Source organism: Apium graveolens, chromosome 7 (genome assembly GCF_009905375.1).
Source record: "Apium graveolens cultivar Ventura chromosome 7, ASM990537v1, whole genome shotgun sequence".
Classification (NCBI taxonomy): domain Eukaryota; kingdom Viridiplantae; phylum Streptophyta; class Magnoliopsida; order Apiales; family Apiaceae; genus Apium; species Apium graveolens.
This window is the reverse complement of record NC_133653.1, coordinates 149,663,285-149,682,706: the sequence shown is the minus strand read 5'-3', so window position 1 is coordinate 149,682,706 and position 19,422 is coordinate 149,663,285.

Genomic DNA, 19,422 nt, shown 5'->3' with positions numbered 1-19,422 from the left:
TGAACACGGCCGAATCTCTATCTCGATGTCGTTCGGCCCCACGATCTGTTTCTTTCCTTCCTTCTTTCCTGCTATCCCTCCGGTCAGATCCTGATCTTGAGCCCTCATATCTGTCGGCTCGCTTTGATCTGTCGTCCCTTCTTGATTCTTTATATCCTCCAATACTTTCCATCTTTCGGCAAATTTTCTCGCCTCTTACATATATATCATTTAGGGATTTTGGAGGAAAATAGTAAAGAGATGAGCGAAGCTTTTTACCTTTATAGGGGTCTAGCCCCGCCGTTAGGAAGCCCATTGCTTTGATTTTATCCAGATTAGTGACCATCCCCGCTTCTTCCTTGAACCGAGCGAGATAATCTCCCAGCTTTTCATTCGCCCTCTGCCGACAGTGGACCAAGGCTTTGGTATCCTTCGCCTTTCAGCATAGGTGCGAGTAGTACTTTAAGAATTTCCTCTTCAACTGCTCGTAAGACCCGATGGACCGAGGTTTCAGGGATTTGTACCACATCGAAGAAGACCCTTTGAGATAAGTCTTGAACATTTTGCACAGCATGATATCGTTGTGGCCCATCCCAACCATCAGGAGTTCATACTTTTCACAGTGGTCCTTGGGGTCTCCCTTTCCGTTGAACTCGCTCATCTTGGGGAATTGTCTCTCTTCGCCCGGAGGGGTCGGTACAACTCAATCTCTTGTGTTACAACAGGTTCTCGATCGGGCCTCCTATCACCGAACAGGGCCTTCTCTAAGCGATTGAGCCTGAGGCGGGATCCATCGGGCTCCTCATCTGAATCAAAAGAGTAAGGTTGCTTAGCCCTCTTCCTTCGGGGATGCGAATCAGAGTCAGACTCATCTTCTTCATCATACGCCCTACGTTCCCTTCTATCTTTATTCGCTCTGCCGGTCTCGTCGGCCCGCATCGCTTCCCTCAAGGTTCGTTCTTACAGTTCAATTTCCTCCATTTGCAGTTGCAGGGCCTTCAACCGGAGCGCATCAGCTCCTGTTTTCTTGGCTCGCGCTTCCGCTTCCTTGTCAACTTGATCAACTTTGGCCATACCCTTCTCCGCGGCCTTTTCTGCCCGGATCTTTAGGAGTAAGGCCTGTTCTTCAGGGGTTAGCGTGATAACCCCGTCCTCATCGATTAGGGAGGACAGTTGTCCTTTGTCGGTAAAACCAGGCGGCGGTGAATGTTCATGAATTGTTTCCGTCATAGTCTCGTTCTCAACTTGTAACTCTCGTACTTCCCACAGACGGCGCCAAATGTTACGCCCAGATCCTTTCGGTCGCTTGAATAGGCTTCGGCTGGATTGAAGGTGGCTTCGGCCGTACCTGAAAGTGAAGAGAATGCGATGGTTTGCACCCCCAATTCACCTCCGGTGTGAGAATCAGAATCTGGCTGTAAGAATAGGGTAATAATACAAGAAAAGTAGAGTGTTTACGAGAAAATGTGTGTATGTTTTGTCTTACTTCACAAGGGTTTTTATACCCAATTCTGCCTTGAATGTCCAGCCGTTACAACTCATTAAGGAGGGAGTGAAAAGGGGGCGTTATGTCCCTTGTTCTGTCCAACGGTCTGCGAGTAGTGGGCCTTGGCCTGGGCTTTCGTGGGCCTTCGCTTCACGGGCCTGGAGGTCCTTCGGCCCAGTAGCTTAACCGCATATTGGGCCTTCGTTCAATGGGCCCTGTTGGGCCTATAACCAACAGTTAGGACCTACAATTTTCAAATATATATTTTCATATGCAAATACTTTGTCAATAATATGAATCATATGTATAGATCTTGATCATCAGACGTATAATATGAGTGGAGTCAACTTCAAGCTTATTATATTTGAGTTCGAATTTTTATTTTTTGGAATCAAATCGACTTTATAGATTATTGAGTATAAAATTTGTATTTAAACTCGACTCGTTTATTTTACAAATCGAATTGAAACTTTAATCAGTTTTTAAGTTTATCGAGTGTTTAAACGAATTTATCAAGTTTTATAACGAGTTTTTTAGTTTTTAATTGGGCTTTTGAGCTCATTGGATTCGTATCGAGTTTTCGAGTTTATCAATTTATTATAGAATTTTCGAGGTTTGACTTCAAAAATTTATAAATACCTCCGTCCCTCCCAATTGTTATCGTTTCTGGGAGAGTGTCCGACATGCATTTTAAGATGAAGAAAAAATAGAGTTCTTTAACTTTTTAAAAAAAATTTATTTTTCTGAATAAAAATTTAAACATTCTTTGATATGGATAGTAAACCTTCTATGCAAAATAAAATATTTACAATTACAATTTATATAAATTATATGCCTAGTACATTTATTAAGATTAAATTATTTTCTAAATCCGTGTAAGGCACATGAACGTTCACATATATTAATTTTTAAGTACTTTTTATTTTATAAATATTTGTAATTGACGAATATGGGTATATTTATAAAAAATAAAAATACGTAATAAAATGTAGCATTCAGAGTGGTTCTAGGTTAGGGAAAATAGTATTTTAACTCACTTCATTGAACACTTTCAAAATGCACACCAAAAAGGAGGTGAATAAGTGTATATAGCTAACTAAGTTCAATTTTAACTTTTACTCGATAATGGTTTACCGTTTACAAATTACTTATACACAACTGGCATGCTATTTGTAATTATGCAGTCTTTAATGGTAAGTTATTTATGTAATGCAGAAAAATAAAGTGCGGAAATTAAATAAGAACACATAAATTTTTAGCCAGGTTCGACCCCTAATCCCCTATGTTCTACGTTCTGGTTCTTTACCAACCGGTAAGAGAATATATTATTGATCAACGAAAACAACACTTACAAGATACAATAATATATCTCCCTGTACACCCAATTGCTGAAAGCGGTTTGGTAGAACAGTTTGTTCCCCTTGAGTAATAGCTTACTTGAATTTCAAAGTCTCTCTAGCAAGCTTACTCCCTTGAACACTGAATTCCTCGAGTCCCACACATTGAATTCCTTAGTTCCTTGAACAACTTGCTTCCTAGAATAATTAATTCCCTAGAGCACTATACTCCACGATCACCAAGATCCCTTTGCCACTACTTCAACAATTAATCTTTACAATATGAACAATACAAGATTTGCAATAAAGATTATAAAACTCAAACTACAAATTCTCTATATAAAACGTATATAATATATATGTAAGCCCACAGAAAATTGTATCAAAAGCTTTTCATGAATAAGTGCAGAGAGTTGTTGTTCATTAGCTACATGAAAAGTCTGTGGCCAATGTTATATATTGCTAACATAACAACGGCTAGTTTGAAGTAGTTAAAGGATGTAACGTTATGAAACAACCCTACCTTCAAACATTAACAAAAACAACATTAATATTATAGAAAATGATGTATAAAATGATTTACAAAAGTTCTCCTGCAATATAGTACGTCTATAGGTTGTAGTTGTATATTTAAAAGAGTTTAAAAATGTCTCAACTACTTCCTATAAGTTAGGAAACACTTTAATAAGAAGATTGAGCTTAAGTATATAAATTAAAACTGTTAGGTCACACACACTGTAGAGGGGGTGAATATAGTGTATAGTACACTCAAATCGAACTTTAAGAACTTAAGTAACAGAAAACAAACTTTATTGAAATAATAAACTCTGTTACAGTATGGAACTGTTACCTCTCAGTGATGAACAAATATCACGAGAGCTGCTAGGGTTACAATGAATAATCTTCTCTAATAATGATAACACTTATAGTGTAAACCCTATGTCTGTGTTTATATACTACACAATTACAAGATAATCGCTAATTGATATGGAATATAATTCTGCTTCCTAAAATATATCAATCAGATATCTTTTCTTCCAAGTATTCCATTCTTTACAGAATTCCTTCTTCATGCATATCTCTTCTTATGTTTATCTTGATCTTCTTTCCTTTAATCAGCTACTGTCCTTATATGATCGTCCTTCAGCACTTAAGTTCTGATATCTATCTTCTGATGATTATCTCCTGATAACATAAGTACTGATATTCTTAAGTCCCGACTTCCAGTATAAGTACTGATCAACAGTTAAGTACTGATTTATCCTGTTCAAGTAAGATCTGAAAGCTAAACATAAAACATATTAGCCATGACATTATCAAATATATCTAATAATCTCCCCCAACTTGTAAATTAACATAATATACAAGTTTAACAGATATTTGATGATGTCAAAAGCATTAAGTACAAATGCATGAGAATTAGACTAGATAACTACAACTTACAGTCCTTAAAGCTTTTACCAATTTCAACTTCTGATAACAACTTTAGTCTGTATAAATATCAGAATTTAAGCAGTTGTAGATCTTCGACTTGGCTTCATCATTTTCTGATCTCTCTGATGTCAGGAGTTGTTCTGAGATAGTTCTTCAACAAACATTTCTCAGCATATCTGAGTTCATCAATCATTCTCCTTTTGACATCTTTAAGCTCTGCAGTACCTTCACCAGTTTGAAAGATTGCAGCTCTGAGATCATTGATCTTTGCTTTTCTCAACTCCTGATCTAGTCTTATGACATAAGCTTTGTCAGACTCTAGATTGAATTCAAGTCCCTTAATACCAAGATATGTTCTGATCTGTGCAGTATTAGGCTTCATATCAACAATATCACCATTGTGATCTCTGTACTTTGGAACATATATGCTGTCAGACTTAACAGAATAAAGCCTTTTCTGTCTCTGAATCTGTTCTTTTAAGTATTTTGCAGCAGTCCCTGTTATTCTGTCATCCATTTGAAGTAAGAAAAGTACATGCTCCAATTCTTCAAAATACTTCAATGGAATGGCATTTTGTCTTATATGATAAACCCTACCATCTGTCATGAAATACAACATGATGTATTCTTTCAAGTAGGTATGGTAAACCATCTGTACAGATTCCAGTTGATTCAATCTCTCAGGAGTTGCTCCAATACCTGGTTCACTCAAGGAAGTTGGATCATTGGTAGTGTTGTGTACTCTTCTTTCATCAGCACTTCCCAATCCAGTTTTATCTCTAGCTTCCTTTCCAGTAACTACTCTTGCTTCAAAACCACTTGTAGTAGTCTTCAAAGATTGAGTCTGTTTTACTTTAGTGAATCCTGGTAGGAGTGTCTTTGATCTATTTTCTGATATCAAGTTAACTTGAGCTATGTCAGAGGTTACTTGCTTCTTCTGAATATCAGAACTTACAATTTCTTGACTCTGAACAACTTGAGCCATGTCAGAGGTTGTTTTAAGAACTTTTCTTGAAGTCAGAGCAAGATCATCCTTTTCATCAGTAATTTCTTCTTCCTCAGGAGGTACATAAACCTTGATAGGTTCACCAACCTTTTCTTTACCCTTGGATCTTGGATCTATCTGTGGTTGTGATCTAGCCAATGTTGCTTCAGTATGTGTCCTTTCTTTGATCACAATGCCTTTGAGTTTTGGAAGTGATTTTTTACCAGAAGCTTCAGATTTAGATGTGACTTTCTCTGATTTAAGTCTGGCTTCTTCTTCCTTTAAACTTTCCAAGTCCATTCCTGGATTTTCTTGAAGAAATAACTGTCTTGACATTTCCTCATTAAGATCTAGAAGTTCATCAGAACTTATCCTTTTACCAGCAACAGAACTTATTCTTTTCCCAGTATCAGAACTTGTCCTGTGACTAGCTTGTCTTGATGTAAACCTTCTACCTTGACTATGACCGCTACCCATTCCAGAGTATCCTTGATCATCATTTCCATCATCCTTTCCTTGCAGTGTCTTGTTAGTTTTGCATTTGGACTTAATTACCTTCTCTCCCTTTTTGGCATCAGCAGGTAGTAAAAGAGAGATAAGTAATTCCACTGAGGATTGGATTTCAGTAAGTTGCGATTGCTGAGAAGCTTGATTTGTCAGAATTTCATTAATCTGAGCTTGTTGTTTCTCTTGAGTTTTCTCAATATAAGCAATCCTGTCAATGGTAGGTTGAAAGAACTTTTTCTTATCAATTTTCCAAACTTGTTCCTGTTTGATAAAGTTCTCCTGAATCTTGTGTAGCTCTGCATGAGTAGTCGAATGAAGACCTTGTAGATGTTTAGTACTCAATGCAGTGACTCTAAGCTGGGTTTTAAAATCATCAGAATTTAACATTTCATCAGCTTTAGTCAAGTGCTCAGCAAGATGTTTTTCAGTTGGAACACATGAAACTGAGTTCCATTCCTTAGTCCACTCCTGACCTGCAGGAGTTTCACTCCAAGGTACTGGTGCTTCCCCGGTAACAAACTTCTTTACCAGTTCAGACTTAGGAAGAGTCTGTTGAGGAGTATGTCCTGAAGGACCTGCTTCATCAGTATCTACAGTTGGAGCAGCATCACCAGTATCTCCAGCATTTGCAGCATCAGAACTTAAAGAATCAGTATCTTCTGATAAGACAATAGTGTGAGTAGCAATGGAGGCTTCAACATCCTCTAATTGCTGATATGATACTAAGTTCTGATCAACAGCCATATCCTGATGCTCACCTAAAGTCTGATCATCAGCATCTTGATGCAGAGAAGGTGTTGTTGATAACTCTGGAGTTTGAACAGCATCAGTAACAGGTGTTGTGGAAGGATTATTTGCTGTTGGAGCTTCTAAGAGAAATACTTCAGACACAACCAAATGTTGAACATCAATATCAGCACTTATGCCTGGATCAACAAGAGACACATATGGTGAGTTAGCCTTGTCAGATACAGCTTCCTGAGATGGAGTTGATGGAGAAGAAGTGACTGGAGCAAATTCCTTGTCTTGTGAGATCAGAGATTCCTGATCCCCTTCCTTAGCTGCTTCCTCTTCATCATCTGAAACTGGCCTTTGTGCCCTCTGTTTCTTGTACTTCCTTGTTGATTTGGATTCCTTGGGAGTTTCAGGAACTGTCATTCGTCTAAGCCTCTTGAGAAGCCTAGAACCCCCAATTTCAGAATCCTTCTGAGAAATCTCTTTCTCAGCTTCAGTTACAACAGGTTCTCTAGCAGGAACCGGTTCCTCAGAATCAGATTCATCTCTCAATGCAATCCTCCTTCTCTTTTGAGGTGTTTGAGGAACATTCTTTGTCCTCTTTGGCTTGGAAGATGAAGATTTCACAGTAGGTGCTGAAGATGAAGGTTGAGCAGTCTGTGAAGTGGAGAGATAGGATTTGAGATATGTTCTGAGGGTAGGTTGAGTAGAATGAGAGGTAGGTACTGAGGTAGATGGATTTTGGGTGTTTGGAGTTGGTTGGACATCAGAGTAAACAGATCTATAAGTATCAGGATCAGCATTTACTAGGATCTGTTTTACAGACTGAGGAATCTGTAATGGTCTAACCACTTTTTTCTTAGTATCAGCATTTACCAGGTCATTAAAGTATCATTTTACAACCTTAAAAGGTGGGGTTTGGGTGCTGACTAAATGAGGTTCATCAGTACAATAAGTGTAAATAAGTTGACAGAATCAAGCAAAATAAACAACATCTCGATCCTCTGTCATCCTATCCCCAATAAAACCAATTAAAGCAGTTGCAAAATCAAAATGAGTTTGATTGATAATTGCATACCCGATGTGCTGACTCATAATTGGAATAGCATCAAAATTCGAACATTTGTTCCCAAAAGCTTTGGTGATGCAATCAAAGAAGAAACTCCATTCTCTTCTGATATTAGCCCGTTTCAACTGTCCAAGTTTCGTCAGACTCTTTTCATATCCCAATTCAGCCATTAACTCCTGAAGGGCTGAGTCCTCTGGAATTGAGAAAGTACAATCTTCTGGAAGATGTAAAGCCCTGCGTACTGTACCAGGAGTGACTACAAAGGATGAATCACCCACTTGGAAGATAATACTGGGAGTTCCACGTTGACCACCATCATCAAAAAGTCCAGTCCTCCAAAACCTCAGAACTTGTTGGCTTGAAAAGAATTCAGGCTGTGTTAATGCATACCCAACCTCACTATGTGCAAGAAGATCTTGCACAAAGTGCAATTCAGATGGAGCTTCAGTGTGATCAAGAACTGCAGCATAGTTGTTGGGGACAAACTTAGCTCCATCAATGATTAAATCCTTTGGTGCCATGTGAAAAAAAAATTGAGATTCAAGTATGCCTGTTAGGTGATTGATATAATGTCTGTATGAAAAACCAACGTGAGAAATAAAGAGAAAGAGAGTAAAAGTAAGGAGAGAGATAAAATATGAAGAAAAGAAAAGATTAAAGAAATCTTCTCTCTGTTGTACTTATACTCTGAACAAAAATGTTACCGTTGGACACCTGTCAGACATGCAGTAATAACGGATAGTTACTGGGCTCGAGAAAACAGGAATCATTACTTACCCATTTGCCTAGTTTCAAGGAAAAACCGTTCCATTTATCAAGAGAAATAGTTTTAATTCAAAATTTAAACCGTTATCACTGATTGAATTATTTTTCACTGCATCATTAATATTCTGAAAATACATCACATGAAAATGACCAAAATAAATTAGATAAGTAAGTGCTGAAAACGAATCAGAACTTAATATAAAACAAAATTTATATGGCCATCAGAATATCAATCAGGATTTATCAACACAAGATAAAATAACTCAGAGACAAAATCTTGAAGTAAAAACAACTTTCATTAATATATCAAGACAATACATTTGTGAAATGGAAATTACATCAATACTTATACAAGATTTTCCCTAAGCTTCTAAACCGAACATCAACAGCCTTAGTCCTAGCTAAGAAGCCTGACAAAGCTGATGATGAAGAAAAATAGGAAGAAGACAAGATTAAATCATTTCTTCTTCTTCCTACTCTCGACAAACAGAATGGCGAGTCTGATGATTCGCTCTTGCTGGCGGAGAGCTTCCGGCATTTCCTCCTCCAATCGCTCCAGATGGCGATGGTAGTCCATATAGAAGAACAGGAGGTGTGTCAGTACCTCCTATGGGACAGAGTCCCATATCTCCTTAGGAATGGCTGTGACATGCCATTCCTGCTGCCAATCGGCACAGCTTAGCTCCATATTGAAGTTTTGGTAGTTCAAAAACATGTTGTATCTGACCATTGTGTTTTTAAAAGAAGAAGTACGAAGATAAGTGTGTGAGAAGAATTTGATGGAAAGACTGATGTGAAGTGGCTGCTTATATAGGCAAGAGAATGCCAGGAGACGCAAAGAAATTGAATGCTGACAGGTAGAATTAATTCTACCTCGTCTCCCTAGACTTTGAAAAAGAATAACATTCATTGGAAAGAGGAAACATGGTTTAAAGCGCACAAGAAACAAGTAACATTGGACCGTTCAGGTACAAATACCATTAACCCTAACCATAGTGACTATTAATCTTCCACTTCAACATATTCAATTATTAACTGAGACTGTTATCAAATTTTATTTACAGATAAGTCAAGTAAAACATTAGACTGTAATATCAGAACTTAGACTTATATCAGAACTTAACAGTCATCAGAACATAATTTTTTAACTCGAAAAAGGAATGCCCATCTTAGTAAATCCTCATACAAGTTCTGAGTTATAGACTTCAGAACTTAATCATTAGAACGTGTAACTAGAACTTGTCCTCAGAATTTGTGCAAAGTGACACAGTGACTGTTTATCTAAAATAACATAGACCACCACAATAATTTTCATCATTCATATGGAGTGATTAGTGTGTGCATTAAGCTAAATAACAGACAAAGAGTAAAGTCTGAGTCACTTCAGTACATCTTAGAAATAAGGCATAACTAAAATTTTGCTAAAGAGCTGTCATTGTCCTGAAACCTACTGATGAATCAGTTCATGCTTGAGTCCACCTCAACTGTTTTGTGCTAATTTTATGCATCTTTTGAAATTCTATTTTACAGTGGCTTCTCAGTGTAAGTGAGTCACGACTGTTTATCAGAATTTATGCTATTATCAGAACTTGGCTTATCAGAACTTGACGAATCAGAATTTGAAGAGCCAGATGTATGTTCTGATGTTTCTTGAGTTGTGGTAGGATCTTGAGTATGCTCCCCCTGCATCGGTGCATCTTCCCTTGGGGTAGCCACCACAGTTTCAATAACATCAGAGTTTATTCCATCAGAGTTTACAGTATCAGGGCTTAGACTTTCAGGATTTTCAGTATCAGAATTTGAGTCTTCATTTTCAAATCTCAGCTGATCATGGTCAATGAAATCTTCAAGACCAGTAATCTTCTTGTCATCAAAAGAGACATTGATAAATTCCATGACTACTTTTGTTCTCAAATTATAGACTCTGAAGGCTTTTGTGGAAAGTGGATATCCAACAAAGATTCCTTCATCAGCTTTTAGATCAAACTTTGATAGTTGTTCAGTATGAGTCTTGAGAACAAAATACTTGCATCCAAATACATGAAGGTATTTCAGATTTGGCTTCTTTTTCTTCACCATCTCATATGGTGTTTTTCCATGCTTGTTAATGAGTGTTGCATTTTGAGTAAAACAAGCAGTCTGCACAGCTTCAGCCCAGAAATAGGTTGGAAGCTTTGCTTCTTCAAGCATTATACGTGCAGCTTCAATGAGAGTTCTATTCTTCCTTTCAACAACTCCATTTTGCTGTGGAGTTCCAGGAGCAGAAAATTCCTGCTTTATTCCATGGCTTTTGCAGAACTCTTCCATTATCAAATTCTTGAACTCAGTGCCATTATCACTCCTTAAAACTTTCACAGAATCTTTGACCATTTTATCCAGATGTTTGACATGATCAATCAAGATTGATGCAGTTTCACTTTTTGTATGTAAGAAATACACCCATGTGTATCTGGTGAACTCATCCACTATGACCAACGCATACTTCTTCTTTGCAATAGACATGACATTTACTGGACCAAATAGATCAACATGTAGTAGATGATAAGGCTCAAGAATTGATGATTCAGTCTTGCTCTTGAATGAAGATTTTCTTTGTTTGGCTTTCTGACATGAATCACAAAGACCATCAGGAGCAAATACTGTGTTTGGTAATCCTCTCACAAGATCTTTCTTGACCAGTTCATTTATATTATTGAAATTTAAATGAGAGAATTTCTTATGCCAATTCCAGCTTTCTTCAATTGATGCTCTACTCATCAGACAGATTGCAGAACCATTAGTACTTGTTGAAAGCTTAGCTTCATAAATGTTACCATGCCTGTATCCTTTCAGAACAACTTTGCCTTTAGATTTACTCACAATTTCAAAGTGTTCTTCAAAGAAATCAACATGATAACCTCTGTCACAGATTTGACTTATACTCAGTAGGTTGTGTTTAAGTCCTGAGACCAGAGCTACTTGTTTAATTATGACATTTCCAAGATTGATATTGCCATATCCCAATATTTTTCCAATGTTGCCATCTCCATAAAAAACACTTGGGCCAACTTTCTCCACAAAGTCTGATAGCAGGGCCTTATTTCTAATCATATGTCCTGAACATCCACTGTCCAGAACTAGAATATTTTTCCTGTTGCCCTGCAATCACAAAGACCACTAATTATTAGTTTTAAGGACCCAGACTTGCTTGGATCCTTTGGCCTTATTAAGTTTGTTAACATTTGCAGCGGATTTAGCATCAGAGTTTATGTTAACATTTTTCTTATCAGAACTTACACTATCAGACTTTGAATCAGAATTTACACTAGAAGGAACAATGGAAACTTTCTTCAAAGAAGGTTTTATTTGATAATAATCATAGTATCAGCTATGATATTCCTTACAAGTATAAATGGAATGCCATAAACTACCACAATGAAAACAAGGATTTTGTGGTTTGTATCTAACAGACTGACTCTTAACTCCTGACTTTGAAGGTAAGGAGTTAATATTCTTATTCTTCCTGCAAAAAGAAGCCAGATGGTTAGAACTTCCACAGTTATGACATGTTTTCCTAGAAGCATCAGGAACAGGTTTATAATTATTGCTTTTATTCACACCTTCCTTTCCATTCCTATTTTTCCTAGGTGATTTTACCTTGTTTGCATTCTTAACATCTTTCAGCTTATGCTTAAGCTGCTTCTTTGTCATTAAGCCTATGTTCACTTCAGCTGTCTTTTCCTGTTTTAGTTTGTCAGAAGTTAATTTCTTTGTAACTTCTGATTTTTCATTTTCAGACTTTACAGTTACAAACTTAACAGGTTTTAACTTTGGCTTTTGCTTATCAACAGACTTAATTTCTTCAGTTCCTTTATCATTCTTATCTTCTCCATAACCTAAGCCCTCTTTCCAGTTTCCACTACTTAGCAAATTTTGAGTTGTTTTGCCAGAGTTAGTCCAAGTCCTGATAATCTCTCTTTCCTTTTCTAACTCAGTTTTTAGAGATTCATTTATTTTTAGCACTTCATTCCTAACATAAAAAGCATCATCTCTATCCTTCTGAGTTTGATGGAACATGACTAACTCTTTTTCTAAGAAATCATTTCTTTTCTTAAATGCAAGATTTTCAGAAGTTAATCTTTCACATGTTAAATTTTGATCTCTATAACTAACAAACATGGTTTTAAGATATCTTCTCAACTCATTAATATCATCAGTATGAAAAGCATAAGTAGTCTGAGGTACCTTTGTTTCAGCAGCTTCAGAACTGCTCTCAGCACTTTCTTTATCAGCATTTGCCATCAATGCATAGTTTTCCTCACTTTCAGAGTCTGAGGTGTCTGTCCAGCTTTTCTACTTTGTGACAAGAGCCTTGCCTTTGTCACCCTCTACCTTCTTGCAATCAGGAGATATGTGGCCTTTCTCACCACAGTTATAGCATTTAACATTGGTGTAATCTCCTCTGTCAGACTTTCCTCCTCTGCCTTCAGATCTTCTGAAATTCTTCTTATCAGAACTTATGCCTTTTCTGGAAAACTTCTTTCCCTTCCTGAACTTCCTATATGCAATCTTTGTGATTCCTTTCAACATAAGAGCACACAGCTTCATCATCTCCTCATCAGCATCAGTCTCAGGCAAGCTTTCAGAATCTGAGTCATCATCACTCTCAGAACTTGATGACTCAGTATCAGACTTTATGAAAAGAGCTTTACCCTTGTCTTTCTTTGAGGAAGCTGCTTTGGGGAATTCTTCTTCAGCCTTAAGAGCAACTGTCCTTGACTTTCCTCCTTTCCTCTTGCTTCTTTGTTCCATCTCCAGCTCATGAGTCTTGATCATTCCATAAATTTCGTCAAGAGTTGTTTCATCAAGATTGTAGTTGTCTCTTATTGTCGTTGCCTTCAAATCCCAGCATTCAGGAAGAGCTAACAGGAACTTAAGGTTTGAATCTTCAAGATAATACTCTTTATCAACCAATGATAAATCATTCAAAATTTTGACAAATCTATCATATAAATCATTCAATGACTCATTAGTCTTTGAGTCAAAGTGTTCATACTCTTGAGTGAGTATTGTCTTCCTGTTCTTCTTAATTGTGTCAGTTCCCTGACACCTTGTTTCCAGAGCATCCCATATCTCCTTAGCAGTCTTGCAGTTGATTACCCTGTTTGACATTACATTATCAATGGCACTATGCAGTAAGTGTCGTACCTTAGCATCCTTAGCAATTGATGATATGTCTTCAGCAGTATAATCACTCTTCTCCTTTGGTACGCTCTTTGCTGCTTCACCTACAACTGCAACAACGAGCTTGGTTGGTTTGTGAGGGCCTTCCTTGATTCTATCAAGGTATTCTGGATCTGTTGCTTCCAGGAACATGGTCATCCTTACCTTCCATATGGGATATTCAGATGGTCTCAGTATAGGAACTCTGATGGTCTCATACCGACTCTGAATTTGTGTCTTTGGTGGTTCCTCAGTTTTGGTAGGCTTAGTTGGAGTTTCTGTGTCCGACATGATTGTGTTTGGATCTTTAACTGTATGTATGTTAACAGATAGGCTCTGATACCAATTGTTAGGTCACACACACACTGTAGAGGGGGTGAATACAGTGTATAGTACACTCAAATCGAACTTTAAGAACTTAAGTAACAGAAAACAAACTTTATTGAAACAATAAACTCTGTTACAGTATGGAACTGTTACCTCTCAGTGATGAACAAATATCACGAGAACTGCTAGGGTTACAATGAATAATCTTCTCTAATAATGATAACACTTATAGTGTAAACCCTATGTCTGTGTTTATATACTACACAGTTACAAGATAATCGCTAATTGATATGGAATATAATTCTACTTCCTAAAATATATCAATCAGATATCTTTTCTTCCAAGTATTCCATTCTTTACAGAATTCCTTCTTCATGCATATCTCTTCTTATGTTTATCTTGATCTTCTTTCCTTTAATCAGCTACTGTCCTTATCTGATCGTCCTTCAGCACTTAAGTTCTGATATCTATCTTCTGATGATTATCTCCTGATAACATAAGTACTGATATCCTTAAGTCCTGACTTCCAGTATAAGTACTGATCAACAGTTAAGTACTGATTTATCCTGTTCAAGTAAGATCTGAAAGCTAAACATAAAACATATTAGCCATGACATTATCAAATATATCTAACAAAAATGTAATATATAAAGTAATCCTTATAGTTTAATTCCTATACAAACACCTGGTCACTCTCCAAGAAATTTGGACTCCTAGTTTATCTCCAACAGATTCTGGGCGGAGAAAATGGCTTGTTGTTTGTACATGCTTTCCTGAAATCAGCTTGCCCATATGAACTTCAATACTAATAGCTTGTTATTTTGACATGCTGATTATAAAATTACTAAGCTATTTTGTCCTGCAAAATCAATTTGTGGAAATATAGAATAACATGTTGTTTTATTACAAAATACAAGCAATCAACTTGCTATATGTTATCAACAAAACCATCTAAGTTTCAATCTCCCCCTTTTTGTTGATCACATGTCAGTTTAGGATTGAGCTAAACGCTCCCCCTCGAACAAAGCATCCTGCAAAATATGTTAGATAAAAAGTACAAAATATAGCAGGCTAAATAACCGATAACAAGTAATCAACTTGTTGTTATGTGTCATCATCAAAACTAATAGGGTTTCAATCTCCCCCTTTTTGATGATTACACACCAACATCCAAGAGTTCAAATTCCCCTATATTTGTAATTTCTCTGCAAAAAGATTGACATTTTATATATGCAAATAACATTTGGAATTATCCAAACCAAATGAAGTACATGAAATAAACACTAAAGAGTTATGATCATAAATATGAACTCCCCCTGAATACCACATACTTCCCCTCCTGAATTTTCTACCCCTTATTCATCAAAAAGGGTATCAGCATGTTATCATTAAAGAAAATTCTATTAAGCATGGATAATGATGTTTGAACATAAATGCATAATGCATGCATATCATACATTAAACCATATAAATTAAATTTAATTAAATACAAGTATCACATTCATGCAACTAAAATATCACTCAAAAATATAATTAATACAAATGTATAACGGTCAAGTAAAAATTGAATGTTCAAATGAATGTTCTTAAAATAGTAGATTGTGTACCCGTAACTAGCTTGTTGTTTTTCACAGTATACAGAACCAATTCCCTTCTTTTCATCTTTGATGCTAGTGATATTGAATCAACTACGCAATAAGAACTGATCCACATAATTAAAGTTGAGCATGATTATTAATAATAATTATAGCTAAACATTTCATAACAAGACATTTTTAATTTTAACATTAATTAAAATTTTAAAATTGTAGTGTAACAGGCGATGCGTCGTTATATGCATCATTTTAAGAGATTTTTTTTTATTTCCCTACCACGTTGAACTATTAGCAGTAGTGATTATTTCCCACATACAATTCACGAACATACTCGAGATCACATTAAATATGCTTAACGGAGTATATATTGATTCTAAATTGTTCATTCATAAATATTATTTTCCGTTAATAGTTTTGTATTAATTATCGATTTATACAGAATGATCATTTGCTCTTATTATAAGATCGTGAATGGATATACTATGTTTTGGTAAAGAGAATAATCTTCTTTTTTCGAATCTTTTTGTCTCAAATTTATTTCTTTATAATCTTCTTTCATAGTTGACTAAAAAAGTACAAAGTTGTCTTTGTATCGCCCTACCCATTGACCTTTTGCTCCCGTCGGGATAAACCTGGCTATTTGATTGTGCTATAAGGCACATATTGTAACAACCATGATTTTTGCGGATTATATTATGTAAATAAAATATAATTATATGACTTTGTGCAATTTATGTGAATTAGTAATGGAATATTTAAATATAATTTATTCCAATTTGACGAGTCAGTATAAGATTTAAGATATGAAATGTGGTTAATGGTCGAGTCGAAATGCCAGTCGGGGCGTCAGTTGAGACACGCCCCGTAAAAGCTGTTTATACGAAAATTGGATTTGGTAATATTATCGAAAAAGAGAGTTGAAGTAATTATGTGAAAAAAATATGTGATGCAAACAGTTTTAAATGCCTCTATGATTATTTGAATTAGAGTACGTAAAGTTGTATCGTTATTAAATTATTTTATGGGGTCGGTAAATATAGAAAGAAAGTTATAAAAAGAATTAAAATAGAAAAATTAGCATGTATGAGATTTGATTGATTGGATTATGTGAATATATGTTATTTGACCCCTACGTGATTGAGTTTGTGATTATTGATTGTATAAATGATTTTTAAATGGTTTTAAATGATTTTAAATGATTTATTATGTTAAAAATAAGGTTTATTTGGACTTTAATCATATTTATAAAATCATAGGAGTATATTTTATTCATGAAATTTATCGTATCATCTTTGGAATGATTCTAGAGACTTTTTTAAAGTAGGAGTGTGATTTATTTCAATGTTATGGTATTTTAAAATGGTTTTTAGAAAGTTGTTTCCATTATCGTGCCTAATCTTGCAAAATTTATAGAATTAAACCGTTCGCTTAAAAATTATTTTAAAACTATAGGAAGAGAGCTAATTTCTTATTTTGCATTTTAAAAATAAATTTAGTATCAGATTCAGCTGTTACAAAATGGTTTTATATTATTAATTTTTTTAAAGCATTTTTGGCATTAGAAAAATGATAATTACCAATTTAACCTTGCCAAATCAACCCCTGATAACCCCTGTCCTCATTCACTCCTTCCCCTGCACAGTCTCTCGACTGTCTCTTATTTTTTTCTCTCGATACTGTTTTCTCTCTCCCATTCTCCCTAGTTTTTCATCCGTTTCTTGATTTGAAATCGTGGTTGTGTTTCATTTCGACTCCAGTTCTTGTCTATAGTTGCATGGCTGATTTTTTTTTGATCTAATTTCAAATCCATTAAAACAATTTCTAGTTGAACTTGAATTTAGGGGTTTTTGGCTTTGATTTTCATGAATACGAATGAGGCAGTGATTGTTCTTGTAAAAATCGGTGATTTCCGAGCAGGAAACTCCGATTTGGAGCCCCATCGGAAGTTATTGCCACTGATGATGAACTTCGGTGAGCTGGTGGTGAGTGTAACACCCCCAGATCCGGGGTCGGGGATCCGGGTCGTCACGGTCTTTCTTTCCACAATATCACTTCACTTAATTAATAATAAATAACCTTATGCTGTGACCCCACACTAACACACACCACAACCCGTTATAGTCTCAGAGATGAAATTTAAATAAGTACAAGTCTTTGAATCCACAATTTAAAAGTTATTACAACCCAAAATGATTACTTGATAAATTTACAGTTAATTGCCATTATCTGCCACAAGTTATAATTATACATAATTGATTCTCAAAAGTAGATGGTCTGATCTACAATAGATCTACCTCTGCAGCTATAGCAGCTACAACATCAACGGGAAGACGCGGGACGCTTCCCACGCGCTTGCGCTGGGTCTGCTGGGGTCTGGCCATCTTTCCTAACTGTTGTTGTGTGATGAAGAAATAAAGCAAGGGTGAGCAGCAAGCCCACCAAAATAATATGTATAATGATTTACAATATATGAGCCTACTCATAATACTCATGAAAGTCTTGGTCAAAAGAAATGAACCAAGTTCGATATCTTAATGCGATGAAGTCGCAAAATATTCAGTATATATACATATATACTTTTCAAAATATTGGAAGTCCTCTTCCATGCATAATATACACAAAGTCCCAGTGTATAACTGTATATAAAAAAAATATCGTTGCAAGGTGATCTCATATATCTAACCTTGTCTCAACGTTTTTCTGAAAATCTTTGTCATTCATAAGACAATTATTAATTAGATATAAGTTTAAAAGATGAGGTTACCAAATACCCCAATATACTTATATCTTTCCCAATACTACTTGAACTACCACCGTTCAAGTTATAATCAGTTTCAAAAGTTCATCACATAGATGAGACTACAAGACAAGATTTGAATAGATTCAATCTTTGAAATATTATTGAATGAAATAAAGTTACGAGATACTTTATTTAGTCCCGATATATATATATATCCACATATATATATATCCCGAAAACATTTCCTGGAACCTCTGTTATGTGAAGTATGAACAGAGTTCGAAACATCCAATGAATTTTGGAAAGGAAAAGAATTTTGGCATAAACCCGATATCTTGCTGATCAGGCGAAGATACCAATAAGTAACCTTTTCTACTAGTAGATGGACGAATTCCCCACTGGTCATCACCCTGGTCATAATTAAGACCTATGCTGGACTGCCACTCAGCCACTTATGCATTTGATGGACTCCCACTGAGCCACTTACACAATAATAGACCGTACCCCGGCCTGTCGCTTATGCCGACTCAATGAGAGGGGCTTACTTCCCGAACGTTGGGCAAGTAATCAATTCATTTACCAAATCTGCAACCTTGTTGCGAATATAAAATACACCACAGAGCCGGATTCCCCAGGTTTTGAGCGAGTATTTAAATCCCCTTAAAAGGAAGATCTTAAATATAAAAATGAGTTTTGGGATCCGCTCTGACTTTTAAAAATCATTTTGAAGACTCGAAAACACTTTAAAGAGTGTTTGGAGTAAGGCTGATTTAATGAAGTAAATCAGTCCCCAGAATATTTTAGAAAATGACTGAATATTATTATTTTAATTAATATTCCCATAAAGAATAATCTTTATAAAAATAATTGAAGTAGAAGTTTTAAAACTTATACTTAAAACGAATATTAAATAACCGAAGATATACTTATATAAAAGTATTATCTTTATTTGAATAACCGAAAATAAGTTTGATTATTTACACCTTATTCTTTAATAAAATAAAGAATATATTACAGCACATAATCGGAGTCATAGATCCTCAAATGAATATTCAAATAATATTCATAAATAATATAAACTGAGTCATAAGCCCTCGAATGAATATTCAAATAATATTCAAATAATAAAATAAACTGAGTCATAAGCCCTCGAATGAATATTCAAATAATATTCAAATAATAAAATAAACTGAGTCATAAGCCCTCGAATGAATATTCAAATAATATTCAAATAATAAAATAAACTGAGTCATAAGCCCTC